At 46.6% G+C, this 15,105-nt stretch overlaps 1 protein-coding gene across 2 annotated transcripts in view; it reads right to left on the bottom strand.

The window, feature by feature from the left end:
* GPSM2 (G protein signaling modulator 2) overlaps positions 1-12,093 on the bottom strand; it is a 53,857-nt gene extending 41,764 nt beyond the window's left edge. For both annotated transcript variants that reach the window (XM_066597161.1, XM_066597162.1), the window contains exons 1-2: positions 12,003-12,093; positions 2,977-3,030 (exon numbers count right to left, since the gene is read on the bottom strand). The gene's annotated coding sequence lies outside the window, so the exon portion shown is untranslated. The remainder of the gene's footprint in view (positions 1-2,976; positions 3,031-12,002) is intronic.
* Between the last annotated feature and the right edge of the window lie 3,012 nt (positions 12,094-15,105).

Below are 15,105 nucleotides of genomic sequence, written 5' to 3'. Positions count from 1 at the left end.
GGCACGAGCGGTGTTCTGGCTCCGCCCCTTCCACGCGTCATCGCGTAGCTCCGCCCCGTCACGTGTGCCGATTCCAGCCAATCAGGAGGCTGGAATCGGCAATGGAACGCACAGAGCCCATGGTGCACCATGGGAGAAGACCCGCGGTGCACCATGGGAGAAAACCGCAGTGCATCCCTGGGAAAGGACCGGCGGCCATCTTGGGAGAAGAATTTTATAAGTTCATCTTTCATCACATCGGTGAGTAGCAAGCGGTTTAAAAACCGCTTTAAAATGCTATTTTATGCCAGGGGGGTGACAGGGGGAATGGGCTAATGTAAAATTTTGATGTTTGCCGCGAGACAACCCCTTTAAGTGCTGTCATTTCACTAACGTAGCATAGATCAGAAGTACAGGTGAATGTAAGATATTTCAGAGTACCGTACATATATCACAAAAACAATTCTTCTTTCTTCACTTCTCCTCGCCCCCCTGCCTCCTTCACCTACTGCTAAAATCCACCTCCAGATGGATCAGATCACTGACAGATCAGGTTACAGGGTGCCCATAGAAGTCTATCAGAGACACTGCTGACTCTAGTGTTTTATCTCACTGCAGTGCTGGATTCCCAGCTCCACTGCTCAGTACTGCTATATGATGTTCTTCAAGTTGCTGCAGCTTTTGAGGGTATGGTTTTGGGGAAAACTGTAGCAAGCGCATGCACTCTTAAGAAAACCTGTCACCACTTTTCAACCCCATAAACTATGTTATGATGCTCAAAAGGTCAGTGAACATGGTGTCCGGGAAGCGCCATTTCATACTCGCCTGGTCCCCTGTTCCTTTACCGTGTCCCTGCGAAATTTTAGCACAGACAAAAAGTGAATCTTTTAAAGGCCTACTTCCCACGGGCGACAAAGTCGCGCGATTTTGTAGCGTTGCTACAATGCTACAAATCGCATGTATGAGAAGCCCCTGCTTTCCTATGGGTTCCTTCACACATGAGATGTTTTGTAGCATGCTACAAAACGACACACAAACCTCGTAGGTCTGGCGATATGCAAGCGACACGTGAGGTTTTGTAGCCCATGTTTACCTATGGAGCCTTCCTCTCTTGCATTGCATCGCACAAAAACGCGGTTTGCATGCGATGCGATACAACTTTGACAGTAGCAGATGCTACAAGGTTGCGTGATTTTGTAGCGTCACATGCGACTTTGTAGCGCTACAAAATCGCGGTATTGCTGCGAGAAAAATCGCAGCGATATCGTACGGTGCAGCGATGCGATATCGCTGCGATTTTCTCGCAGCGATTCAGTGTCGCCCGTGTGAAGGAGGCCTTAAAGGGGTTGTCCCGCGCCGAAACGGGTTTTTTTTTTTTTCAACCCCCCCCCCCCCGTTCGGCGCGAGACAACCCCGATGCAGGGAAGTAAAGAAAGTTTACCGGAGCGCTTACCTTAATCCCCGCGCTCCGGTGACTTCAATACTTACCGCTGAAGATGGCCGCCGGGATCCTCTGTCTTCGTGGACCGCAGCTCTTCTGTGCGGTCCACTGCCGATTCCAGCCTCCTGATTGGCTGGAATCGGCACGTGACGGGGCGGAGCTACACGGAGCCGCTCTCTGGCACGAGCGGCTCCATAGAAGACTGCTGAAGACCCGGACTGCGCAAGCGCGGCTAATTTGGCCATCGGAGGCCAAAAATTAGTCGGCACCATGGAGACGAGGACGCTAGCAACGGAGCAGGTAAGTAAAAAACTTTTTATAACTTCTGTATGGCTCATAATTAATGCACAATGTATATTACAAAGTGCATTATTATGGCCATACAGAAGTGTATAACCCCACTTGCTGCCTCAGGACAACCCCTTTAAGCCTGCTTCTCTGCATGTACTGTCTCACAGAGATGAATGATTTAGCTCAAAATCATAATTGGAAGAGGTTCTCTGAGACAGGAACATTTTTTTTTTTAGGTTTTTTTCATTATAGTAAAATTGGGAATCAGAAATGTATTGTGTTCACTTCAATTGTTTCCTATTTTTCTCCTCTGTCAATGTAACTAGTTTTGGGTCTGCACCAAGATAGAATTGGTTTTATTACACAACTGCTAGTAAACATCCCTCCTCAGTGCGATTGCAGTCATATGTTAAGTATTAGAAGGCCATCCTAAAAATGTCCTAATTAAAACGTTTTGTTCCCAGTTACATCTTCCTTTCGCAGTACTAAATTTCTCTAAGTTAACTGCATTTACAAAACAGAATGAATTAAGAAGCAAATGTACAATAAAAGGCACCGCAACCAGATGCAAGCAGCAATGAATTAGAGGAAAAGCAGGTGAATCAATCAAATCAGAGTTTTCACTTAAACAATCCAATCATCTCCATTTTAATTGGCACAGAAAAAAATAATAGTGTAACTGGGCTGAGAAGAATCACATTATAGTGTATTATGTGCAAGGACTCCACATAACTGATAATCTAGGACGTGAGGAGAGCCTGGTAATGAAGGAACCTTTCTTTTAGTAGTAATTAAGAATTCATTTAAACAGAACCAGTCACGTGCGGACAATACCAGCAACTAAGTTATGGTACTGTTGGGGGAGGTGAGAGGGAGCCGGGTGATGTATTTTTTTATGGTCACCCACTTCCTGCCCCCTTCTGAAGTCGGTGGGCAGCAGGAAAATCTGACTCTTTTCAGAGTCTCGTGTTCACACTCTCCCATAGACTTGTATGGGAGAGCGCACACACAGAACTCTGAAAAAGAGTCAGATTTTTGTGCGCCGTCGGGATTTCAGAGAACACCGCTGGATCCAGGGAGCGGACAAGTATAAAAACATCTGCTCCTTTCCATTCCTCTGCCACCCAAAACAGAAGCACATTCACATATACTGACTGCCAACGAAACTGGTGTGTGTCTGATATGGGGAAATTGGACTGAGCCCCACTAGGGGCAGGAATTCATGTGCAGCACTACGGGAACTATAAAGCATGGGGGGTTCATACCTCCACTGTGGAAACTCCTGTCCTGCTTCTTTACCCTTCAGGTTGTAGAATAGTCTAAAATTAAAAAACGTAAAGTTACTTGATGTAATACATAGTTTACAAGTGCAATACAGAAAATTTAGAGACGGTATAGTGAACAAATAAAGGAAAATAAAGTGGGATCATTCGGAGGAGGTCTTAATGGCCACAAGTGTTACGATCGAGTCTAAAGGGCCTTTACACTGGAAGATGTTCTGCCCAGAATGATCACCAATCGATGTTTTAGCACTACTGTAAATGCCCGAGCGATTGTTAGCCATCATACAGTTCCACTATGGTCGGCAGCACACCTCCCGTTTACAGAGTGGTGTGCTGCCAGACGCTGATGATTTTTGGTGCTGCATAAAAGATGTGATCACTGGACAAAGGAGTGTTTGCTTGTTTCCTGGCTGATTGCCAGCACTTTACCCCCAGGCAACTGATTGGAATAACGAAAGTTTGGAAGAGCATTCGAGCACTCGTTGCCAATTATCAGCCTTGGGTTACAAAATTTTCATATCCATCATGGACCCCCTAAAATATGAACCTTAAATACAAAATTATATATATAACATATATATTCTCATGTGCAGTTTACCAACAAAAGCTGTAAACAAACTATTCACATAAGTCACTGCCCAACAAACCAGTCTACCAGGCCTCACACCCTGCATGTCACAGTCATGTAGTCACTGCAAGGGATGGGCAGTAGCAATATCATGACATCTTTTTCCAGGTTAGCCATGCTAATTACCAGAGAGAAAGGGCGATGTGGTGTATAATTGGCCGTGGCTAGTACTCTTAAAAAAAAAAAAAAGAGTAAAGGCCATCAACAACAAGGAATCACAATAAAAGCTGGAGATGTCCGTCTATGCCACCAAGTCCCGGAGCCTTGTAGAAATGCAAGAGAACACGCCAATGCCTGAACACTATGATCTACAGGCCTGTATACACGTCTGATAAATTCTCTATCCGATTGCAACTTTTATTGACTAACACAATACAACTCATCACAATCGATACGGATGTTACGTTCCGGTTACAGATTTCTGGACACATTCGTCCCCCAAGATGTGTCCAGCTCAGTCTTCAGCTTGCCATGGATGGGACATGAATATAGATTTCCCCCTTAAGCTGATCAGATTCCAAGCATTTTTCACTATTAAGATACCGGCTATAAACTGAACTTGCAGTGAAAGATAGATCACCACTTATGGCAAAAAAATGTAAACTAAAGGCCCATTTAGACACAACTATTATCGCTCAAAAGCCATCTTTTGAGTGATAATCATTGCGTGTAAATTTGCCCATCTTTCAGCCAAACGATGGAATTCAGTTCTGCCTGAAAGCCGTCTTTCAGCAGAAGAGCTGATAAGACGGACCGCACGCTGTGTTCTGCCCGGAGACCACTGATAACAGCGGATTGCTTTGTCTCAGTTGTTCTCAGCTGTCAGCTCCACCAGCAGAACAAAGCGAAAGTATTCAGCGAACAGCGGGTGGTCTGTTCCTTGAATATAGCTTCCGGCGGCTCACACACTACTAATTGGTACTAAAAGGCATTAGTACCAATTAGTAGTTTATGCCAAATTATCACGCAATATCTATCTTTTGAGCGATCTTCCTTGTGTCTAAATGGGCCTTTAGGCTGTTCATCCACATTAAATAAGCATTTGTCAAAATGGTGAATTTAACGTGTACCTCCAATTATGATCCATTAATTAATGGTAAAAGCGAATATAAGCAACTTGGTGCTACTACGTTTAACTGTCCTTGTTCAACAATCACTATTGGAGCAGTTAAAAGGGGTATTCCATCTACCTATCCAGTAGATGTGTTCACCGATCTACTGAATAGGTAAAAACTGATAGATCGTGTGGGTCCGACTAATGGAAACCTCACCAATCCCAAGAACGGGGGTCCCTGTTTTCTCCACATCTGGTCAATGTTGTAACACTGCACTGACTGGAGTGAATGAAGTGCTGGCCACGCATGCAAGGTTCCACTCTATTCATTTCAATGGGGCTGACAGACTAAAGCCATGAGTAAGGCTGCCTTCATACTGGCGTGAAAAATTGCACGAGATTCGTGCACTGCCAGACGCACAAATATGAACCCCATTCTTTTGAATGGGGTCATACACAGCAGCAATGTTTTCCTACATGGCACCACGATGCAATGCGATGCGATGCGATGCAGGAAACAAATTGCAGCATGTTTATCTAGCTGCAAGATCTCGCATTGCAGCCCTAATGTTTTCAATGGGGCCAGCGCTACTGCCACCAGCCCCATTTAAAACAACGGGAGATAATCCGCGATCTTCTGCTGCGGCTGTGACAGCCACGCCAGAGGATCTCTGCATCCCCGAAGTGACGTGAGGCCGTTTTCACATGAAAATGCTTTGAATCCACAGGGCTTTCACGTGGATCCCGAGGGTGATATCAGGCCACGATTCACAGCCAGATATTGCCCAAGCCAGTATGAAGGCAGCCTAAGAGTGGTTTCATATGGGCGATAAAACACAGCGGGGACTGTGTATGCGAGCTGTTTTTTTAAATTTTTTTTTACTTTCCAAACTACTAAGGCCCCCTGCAAACGGGCGGAAATTCAGCAGCGGGATTTCCCACAGAATTTCTGCCCTTGGAAGCTGCCATAGGATTGCATTAGAAAACGCAATCCTAGGCAGACGGCCGCGATTTGTCCGCGTGAAATCACACGCGGAAAACAAATCGGGGCATGTTCTATTTCTGTGCGGGTCTCACAGAGACCCGCACAGAAATGTCACTCCTGGGCCGCTGACTCCGCTCTGTGCATGCGCCGGCTGTCTGGCAGCCGGCACATCACAGAGCCGGCACCGCGGAAGCAGGTGAGACCCGCATTGGTCCCTGCAGTGGCGCAGGTCGGGTCCCACTGCGAGAATTCTTGCAGCGGGATCCGGCCCAGCCATCTGCAGGCGGACATATTCCACCAGTCAGCACTTGTCAAAACACCACTAAACAAACTACCAGTTCAAGGGGGTTATCCAGGCAAAAGCTATAGGTGACCCATCCTGGGAACCAGAGGATTGGAGGGTCACAGATGCGAGGCATTTTTTTTTTTACTGAAACAGCACCTTGCATCCACCGATAAATCGCATGTTCACTAATGCAATATCGGGCTGAATTTCTCGACTCGATATCGTGCTCACCCATGTGTGTGTCGCCTAAACAGAACGATGAACAATAAGTGAATGAGTTATCGTTCGTCATTCAGTCACTGGTAACATTCACACTTAACAAATATCATTCATATTCCCGTTCTCTGAACAATAATCTTCCCATATCAGCGGGTCCCGACTCCACATACACTAATAGAGTTATTGACCAACTCATGCTAATAACACAGATTTCCCGTTACACAAGGACGCCTCCGGTGATTACAGTGTAAGGAGTGGCATAACAATGCAGGGAGAGCAGCGCAGAGCCAACGCGCCTTTATATGCAGTAGTAAGGGTTACAGCAATATTGTTGTACAACAGGTGATCTCACGTGTATTCATAAAAGCGGCTGAAATAAACGCCTAACGCACGGGCTAGAAACACGAAGGAATGGTGCTCTATACATAGGAACGTCAAGATGAATGAGCGGAGACTTCCCAGCCAGCATATTAGATCAGTGCCGGCCGTACATCACGCCGCACGGTTTTACGTATTTTGACATTGAGAACGGTTCTGCCTGCAGCTCTATTCTTGCCATGAAAAGTGACAACAGCGCCTCCTAATGGAACCTGGATGAAAGTGTGAACATCGCCTGAGTCCGAGGCCATCAAGAAACCAAAGAAAAGTACTCTTCTGGCCACAGAGGTGCCGCAACAAACTGCGCCAAAACATGTTTTACTCAGTAATGGAATGAGTGAAATCTATAGCAGATGTCCTTAACAGAAAGGACATCCCCAGCCTGGCCAAACATCACATCATGATATACAGTCACAAATATAGATCCGCGCCACCACACAAATGAACCGAAGTAAAGGGGATTTTTACTCACCTGGTGCACAGCGGGATTCTTTGTGAACGCAAAGAACCCGCTTGCACCGATGATCCCCGTTTGCCTGTAGAAATAAAGATGTTTCTTCTTGCAAAAAAAGATCCCCAGTGATCCTTAAAGGAGATGCAGCAGTAGGAAAAAACCCCAGTGGGTGATAACACCTTACAATGGGGAAAATACAATCTGTAGAAGACAAAAAATCCTCCTGCGCTCTTTGTTTGGGGCTTTTTGCAATCCGAAATAGGGACTTCCAAATCACCAAAATATACAATCAAGTATATTTTATTTATACAAAAAGGACTATAACAGTCTTGCAACGCCAGGCGTTGCAAGACTGTTATAGTCCTTTTTGTATAAATAAAATATACTTGATTGTATATTTTGGTGATTTGGAAGTCCCTATTTCGGATTGCAAAAAGCCCCAAACAAAGAGCGCAGGAGGATTTTTTGTCTTCTACAGATCATGATATACAGGGTGGTCACGGAGAAGTAGCCGGGCCCACACTGTTATGAAAGCAGTCTAAAAGAAAATCTGTCTTTGTTGCCCATAGCAACCAATCACAGCGCAGCTTTCATTTCTTCTACTGCTGAGGTAAAATGAAAGCTGTGCTGTGATTGGTTGCTATGGGCAACACAGACAGATTTTCTTTAAGCTTTCATAATAGTGTGCTGCTGGCCTACTTTTTCGTGACCCCCCTGTAGTATAGAGCAAGGAGATAACAAAACTTACTGTTTAGAGAGGAAAGTAAAAAAAAGGGCCGCTGTGCTTTACAGACATTGGTGGGAGTTGCACCCCCATAAGGCCTCATGTCCACGGACGGATCAGATTCCGCATGCGGGAGTCCACAGCGGAGTCCGACCCTGCCCACGGCCAAGGATACTGCTTACCCGTCCGGGTCTTCTATTTTCTTCACTGCAGATCTGTGCAGAAGTGCCAGCTGGGGCGCCGCTGCACATCCGCTGCGGAGTTGTTTTTTTTTTTATAAATTCCTGCTTTCTCGCAGAATCCGTGGCCCGTCCGCAATTTAATTGTGGATGGCTTCGATTGACTTCAATGGAAGCCGTTCATGCGGGAACCGCACTGAAATGGAGCATGCTGCGATATTTTCTCTGGACCAATGGCGCCTATGGGCTCCCGTGGACATTGGGCCTAACTTATATTGATGCGAGAACCTCACGCTTGTGTCTCATGTATAATTGGAGGCTCACAGGAAAGACTCCTTGTGAAAGCTGACACACCTGGGAGGGTTGCAGTGCAAGAAACAACATGTCCGACATCCGTATTGTTTATTATCCTTCATTAAATCAAGTACAGGTGACTGCAGACTATGGGAGCCATTTCTATGTATTATGGGGGTCAATGTACAATATGTAGTGACTCCACAACGACGACCTTGGTGGATATCCAAGGACACCAATAGCAAGATTCTAGGTAGCCTGCCGCCAATCTCCTGGCATCTCCATGTATAAGGAATATATTACTATGGGGGCTTCCCCAAAATACAATGGCCTACTATGGGCTAAACCTGACCTATAGGTCCCCCCATCAGTCATACTGTGTGTGTGTATATATATATAACTAGAAAACCCCTTTCAAAGTGGCAGATACGGAATATAGCGTATGTTATCACAAAATCCATAGGTGCTACATGCAAGCTTTGCTGCAGATTTGCGTGTATTTCACCCTATGCATTACACAAAGCAAAAGCCACGGCTAAAATTCGAAACGTAGACAGTTGATACTGCAGTTTTAACCCTTTCCAATCCACTGTCTGACCACTGAAGACATTATGATTTAAGGCTGTACAGCTCCGATGTTGGAGGACATCCGTTGGGGTTCTCTTACTGCATATCACCAGCCTCTCTGCTGTTGGAGCCGATCCAACGTGTCACCTCATACAGTACTGGCTTTAGCAAGCATATAGGGCTGTTGTATAACGGCAGAAAAAGAGTAAGCCACCTAGAAAAACCAGGAGACAAATTGGATTGGAAAGGGTTAAGAGTCGCACAGCAAGTCAATTTCACGCAGACTTTTTTACCTTGGCACATGATTGACATCTGTTATTATCTCATCCACCTTGTTGCTCCTGTAATAAAGTGCAGATTTTCCTTCCATAAATCCAACAGGAGAATCTACAGTGTATCCACCTAATTCGGACACAGCGATAGAGTGCATTTAGACGTGCAAGTGCGACATCGCTCGGAGAACCTTGCAGCAATATCACGTGAACCTGCAATTCCCCTGTGATTGCGATGTGTTTTACAAGAAAAACGCATCACATTGCTGAAACATTTCACACGTGTTTTCCATGTTGTTTTAACAGTAAACAAAAACTGCATCACACTCGCAAGATCGCCACACGACATGCAGGTGCAATGCAAATTTTTTGCAGATCCATTGAAAATAAAGGGCGATGTTGCCAAAAGATTTTAAAAAACTACAGCATTTTCTTCAAAAAATAAGAGAAATGCGCACATGTAAATGCATCGCGGGTTTGTTTACATGGGCAACTTTTTAATGCACGTTTTGTGCATTGCGAGACGCACGGAAATACATCTGCAGATTTTGCTCCAGGAATTCGCAGTACTTCCGCTGTGTGTGAACACGCTCTTAAAGTGAACCTCCATTTCTGTGGATGAACCCCAGGAGCCATTTCCAGCATTCTCCCTGGTTAGGAACGGCTGTGCTGATATCTATTATCTGCCGTAGTGACCGCTTCTGCACAATATGGCATTTTTTACTTCTAGAGGAGAGGTTCAGGACAGAAAACATTTCAGCCGATTGTGCGTGTGCTAAAATCTTTGGCATTTCAGGCCATGACAGAATTTTCCTACTACGTGTCTGTAGGAAAGATTAGCAGCAAATGCGCTGCTGGAAACGGAAAAAAAGGCCTAATGTGGACACTGAACACCAGGGAAGATGTGTCGCAGGTTTCTGTGAGGTACAGATGGAAAATGCCTCGCCGTATATGTGAGAAGATAACAGATATCTGCTGCTTTACTTTTGGACACATTTCTGCAGGTCCCAAAATGGCTGATATCCTAACAGATTATATCACAATATAAAGTACTGCAATACGGCGCTGTATGCCGACGGTTTTATGGGACCTGCTCACAAACCTGGATTTACCATTTGCCTTCTAAAAAATGTTGGCATGACCAGATTGAGCTGCGATTAGAAATCATGGCGTTAAAATGGGGCTGTCAAATCAGGGCAACCTCGTTCCATGTGGCATACAAGGGTTAATAGAGGGGACGCTTTGCGCACAATAAATAGCAGAAAGTGACAATAGACACCATGTAAGGGTCTAAATTTTAATTTTTTCGTCCGCCGCCTTCTAGCATTCTTCATAGTTGCTGAGGAGCGCTAAACGGCTAAAAATAAAACAGACTCCGCTCGAAAATCGCGGCGCTAAAAAGTGCTGCAATCAAGCGGCTCTCTGAGAGGCTCCATTGAAACCAATGGGAGCTTCTGATAGCGTTTAGCGCTGCACTGAAAGCGCAGCGCTAAACGTTAAAATAATGGCCGTGTGAGGGAGGCCTAATACATCTCTCTAGTAGAACTCCACGGTAAGGCCACAAGACGCATCATCCGCCACAACCTCCTGATTGGCTGGAATCGGCACATGTGACAGGGGCGGAGCTACGTGATGACGCATACAGGGGCGGAGCCAAAACACCGCTGCTACCGAGCCGAGCGGAGAAGACCCATCTGCGCAAGCGCGTCTAAAAAAGCAAGAAGACACCGAAATTAGACAGTGCCATGGAGACGGGGACGCCGGCAACGGAGCAGGTAAGTGTATAACTTCTGTATGGCTCATATTTAATGCACGATGTATATTACAAAGTGCATTAATATGGCCATACAGAAGTGCTTAACCCCACTTGCTTTCGCGAGACAACCCCTTTAAGTTTTGATTTTTTTTTCCCAATGACAAAATCCCTTTTATAGCTGTCTACAAATATCTGAAGGGCTGTCACAGTGCAGAGGGGTCAGCCCTATTCTCATTTGTACAAGGAAAGACTAGAAGCAATGGGATGAAACTGAAAGGGAGGAGACACAGATTAGATATTAGAAAAACCTTTCTGACAGCGAGGGTGATCAATGAGTGGAACAGGTTACCATGGAAGGTGGTGAGTTCTCCATCAATGGGAGTGTTCAAACAAAGGCTGCACAAACATCTGTCTGGGATGATTTAGTGAATCCTGCATTGAGAAGGGGGTCGGATCCGATGACCCTGGAGGTCCCTTCAAACTATCATTCTATGGTATGTGCTGGGTGGCCGTCGCTGTACAGTACCCCTTTGGGTACTTGTGGGTTATCTGTCATCACTTGTTTAATATATAATTTGACACCATCTTGCAGGTTATTGCCGCGTTTATATCACCTGACTAACATGATAAATATGGATGATTTGGAGAAATAAAAATTTTTTTCACACATTTATCTTGATGAAACATTTGTGAAATTAATCAGTGGTGACAGCCAACCCAGAAGGACCGTGTGAACTAATAGTACAGCAAGCTGTAGTACACTGACAGGTGGCAGATCTCCTCTACCCCAAGGCTGCAGGGTAGTGCCCCTCCTTGGGGTTACTGTTTGTGGACTTTCACCACCTTCTGAGACGTCTCATACTGTGTGACTATATGTACAGAGTAAAGCCTCATACACAGGCAGACCGTGATCAGTCATGCGGAGTCCCACAAGTGTCCCACAACTTCTATAGACTTATGGATTGTTTAAGATTCTTCTGGGACCAACAAGACAACTCCGATCACCACTGATCATGTACACAATGACCCGAGCCCAGCAGCTGCCACACTACTCCAGGGACACGATGACTCCACCTTGTCTACTGTACGTCCTGGCATGAAGGGGTTACACCACCCGTCCTCCCCCACACCGCACAGTACAACCGCCGAGAGAAAGTTGCGAGAACAGACAGAAACGTCCAATAAAAGTTTTTCCCCGCCGCCAGCACTCACCTCCACCCGGTACTTTCTCACCGTACCCGATCCCCTCCGCTACCGGACTCCGTCCCCTCCGCTGTTGCCAAAGCCACGCCCTCCAGACAGGCCACGCCCCTTCTCGCCGCATTTCAAACAACAACAGCGTGAGAAAGTGCAGGGAGGGCGCGACATTTGTACGAGCCAATCACAAAGCCCGGGAGTGCCATCCTCCGCTCCGATTGGTGGGCGTTGTCTTAGTTCTTCCCAGCGTGTCGGAATCCAGAGGCAGAGCAGCGGGACAATGCCGCTCCTCCTGCCAGGTTAAATGGCCGAGGCCGTCTACTACACGTGGCCCTCCTGGTGGCGCCCCACTGAGGACGGACTGTCCCAGATCGCATCGCATCACATACAGAACAACGAGTACGGTCGTCCCAGATTGTAGATCCAGCGTGAAGTTTGCGCGAAGTTGTGATTTCTGTGCGGATCTGCGCTGTCTCTGGGTTGTGGAGTCTGCGCAGTAATACAAGGGCTGGAGGGTTTAACCCTATCAACACCAGAGATTCTGAAGTTTTTCATTTGTGCTATTTCGTCCCCACCAGCCAGAACCTTTTTATTTTTCTGTTGACAGCACTGTATGAGTCTGACCGTATTCAGACCGGTGACTGCGATGTAGGGCTGAGAAAGTCAGGCTCTGGGGCTTATTCACATGGGTGTATATGGGACGGGTTTTCCACACCCGGCCGATGTATGCGATCTCTTTGTTGCATTGGCTTGCAATGCATCAGTGCACAGGGGCGTATTTCTGTGACGTAAAAGCGCCCGACTGAGGGGCAGCTACATAGATTCCTATGGGAGCCAATGACAGCTGCCAGAGATGGGAGGGAATTTAGCAGCGTGACTCAGCTCCTTGCTGTTGTTTGCAATGGGAGGGATGCTCTGCCCCTCCCCTTGCTGTCTGCAGACGGGGGGAGGGGTGGGAGCTTGGCTCCACCCACATTCCTCCCTTTGCCGTTCAGGCGTCTTTAGGCTGGGTTCACACAGGGCGGATTTGCCGTGGAATTTCCCCGCGGCAAATCCGCCTGCGGCCGCTAATCTCGAGATTAGCCAGCCATGTGGACGAGATTTCTCAGTGGACGGCCAATCCACTGCGGTAAGTCAGGCAGGAACCGCGGCTGCGGCGACTGCAGCCGCGGCTTTAGAATATGCAGCATGTCTTATTTATTTTTTCTTTCCGCTGCGGCCGCGCTCTCCTCTATGGGAGCGCCGGCCGCAGCGGAACAGCGAGCGGCGGGGCTGCTTCAAAGCCACCGCGGGTTTTTCCGTGGCAGTTCTCCCGGCGGAAATCTCGCGGTTTTTGAAATCCGCCCTGTGTGAACCCACCCTTACTGTGCTGGCGGGCGCACGTAAAACGCCTACGGCCGTATAAATGGGCCCTTAGGGTTTGCACAGACGAATGTATGCACAAATATATTTGCCACAACTGAGCATATTTGCGCATGAACAAGGGCTGTCACATCCTTCTACATATCCACAATGTGCGCACAAACAACATGTGATAGAACCCATTAAAACCAATGAGTCATATTCATTGTGTATCGAAGCAGCATATTTTGCACGTCTAATACGCGGGCAATTGCGTCCGTGTGAAAAAAATCCATGTTAACCCATTTAGTGCAGACCAGCAGACTTCAGTTTAATCAGGTCAGTTTTCAGACCAGCGTATTGTAACTCCGCACGTGGTCTGTGTTTTGGAGCCAATATACGGGCATCTGAATAAGCCTCAGGGTGCTTTCAGACAGAATGATTCAGTTCAACAAAATCATGGAAATGAGCGATAATCGCTCTGTTTGAACCCTCACGAACGATAATTGTTTGCTTTTCGCGCGCCATTCATTTCATGCAGGCGTAAAAATCATCATTGGCTCATTCGCTTCTTGTTTGATTTAAACAGCGCTCATTCAGTCATTCTCATTAACCTACATAGTGAATGGGAAAGACTGAACAATTTCTCGCGTGAACAAGCCAACTGTATCTGCCCGTCTGAACAGTCTGCAGGAACGAACATCATTCGCTTGTTCAAACCATTTGTGTGCATTTTTGCTAGCACCAAATTAGCGTATGCAATATGCAGAGGATAGAACCCATTGATTTCAACATGTTGGCTCACATGGCCTTTGGGCACGCAACACGCAAGCGGATGAGCAATATGCTGCGCAATTCAGCAGGAAAAAGAACATCTGGAACTCATTAGGCTAAATAGCCTTTTAAATTGGAGCATGGTTGTGTCCCGTGCGCAAAAAATACAGTAAAATATGCCGATACGCACACAAAAAAGCCTAGTTCATAGCGCAAATACATTGTGCGCAAAAATGCGTACGCCGTGGGAAGCCGACCAAAGGCTGTATTCACATATCTGTAATATGGCTCCTTGCTGCAGCTGTAAAGTTATTGCCAAGAACAGGATCGGATTACAACGTATGTACGGGACATTTTTAAGATGCTTGTTGGATTACACATGATGAGATGCAGATACATTTATAGCTCTAGATGCACAGGGTGTGTGCCCACGTAACAGGTAGCACTTGCAAATGAGACTCCGCCCAGCCGTGGCTGCCAATAGTCACATGAACTTACTGACCTGATCGACAAGATCACGCGTGCAATGGCAGCCATGGCTAAGCGGAATCTCGGTGTTGGTTACATGGTAACGCAGCCTTAAGGCAATTCCCCAATATAGTAGAGTGGCTACAAAGCTTAAAGGCGTTGTCTGGTTACCGCACATACTGGGCGCCATGATGGCACGAGTTCAGAATGGTGACGCTGCATCCTCCTATTGGCTGCAGCGGTCAAATGACATCATCTCCCACAACAAACGGAGGATGGCAGGGCTACAGCGCTGGATCGCAGCAACAGAGGACAGGTAGGTACTTCTCTTTTCGTTATTTTACAACAGAGATATAGGGGCAGTGTTGTCCCTACACCCCCTTTAAACCCTTAACGGCACAGGACATGCACGTTCGGGATATGTATGGAGGTGAGAACGTGCAGGGAGGGCGCTCCATACAATGTGGGGGTATTAGTGTATCTTGACACCACTGGAAGCTAGGGGTTTGACAGGAGAAACGCCCCTGTCACACCC

This window comes from Eleutherodactylus coqui, chromosome 3 (assembly GCF_035609145.1).
Source record: "Eleutherodactylus coqui strain aEleCoq1 chromosome 3, aEleCoq1.hap1, whole genome shotgun sequence".
In the NCBI taxonomy this organism is placed as follows: Eukaryota; Metazoa; Chordata; class Amphibia; order Anura; family Eleutherodactylidae; genus Eleutherodactylus; species Eleutherodactylus coqui.
Note: the sequence above shows the minus strand (reverse complement) of the source record. Positions and strands in the feature narration are given on the sequence as shown.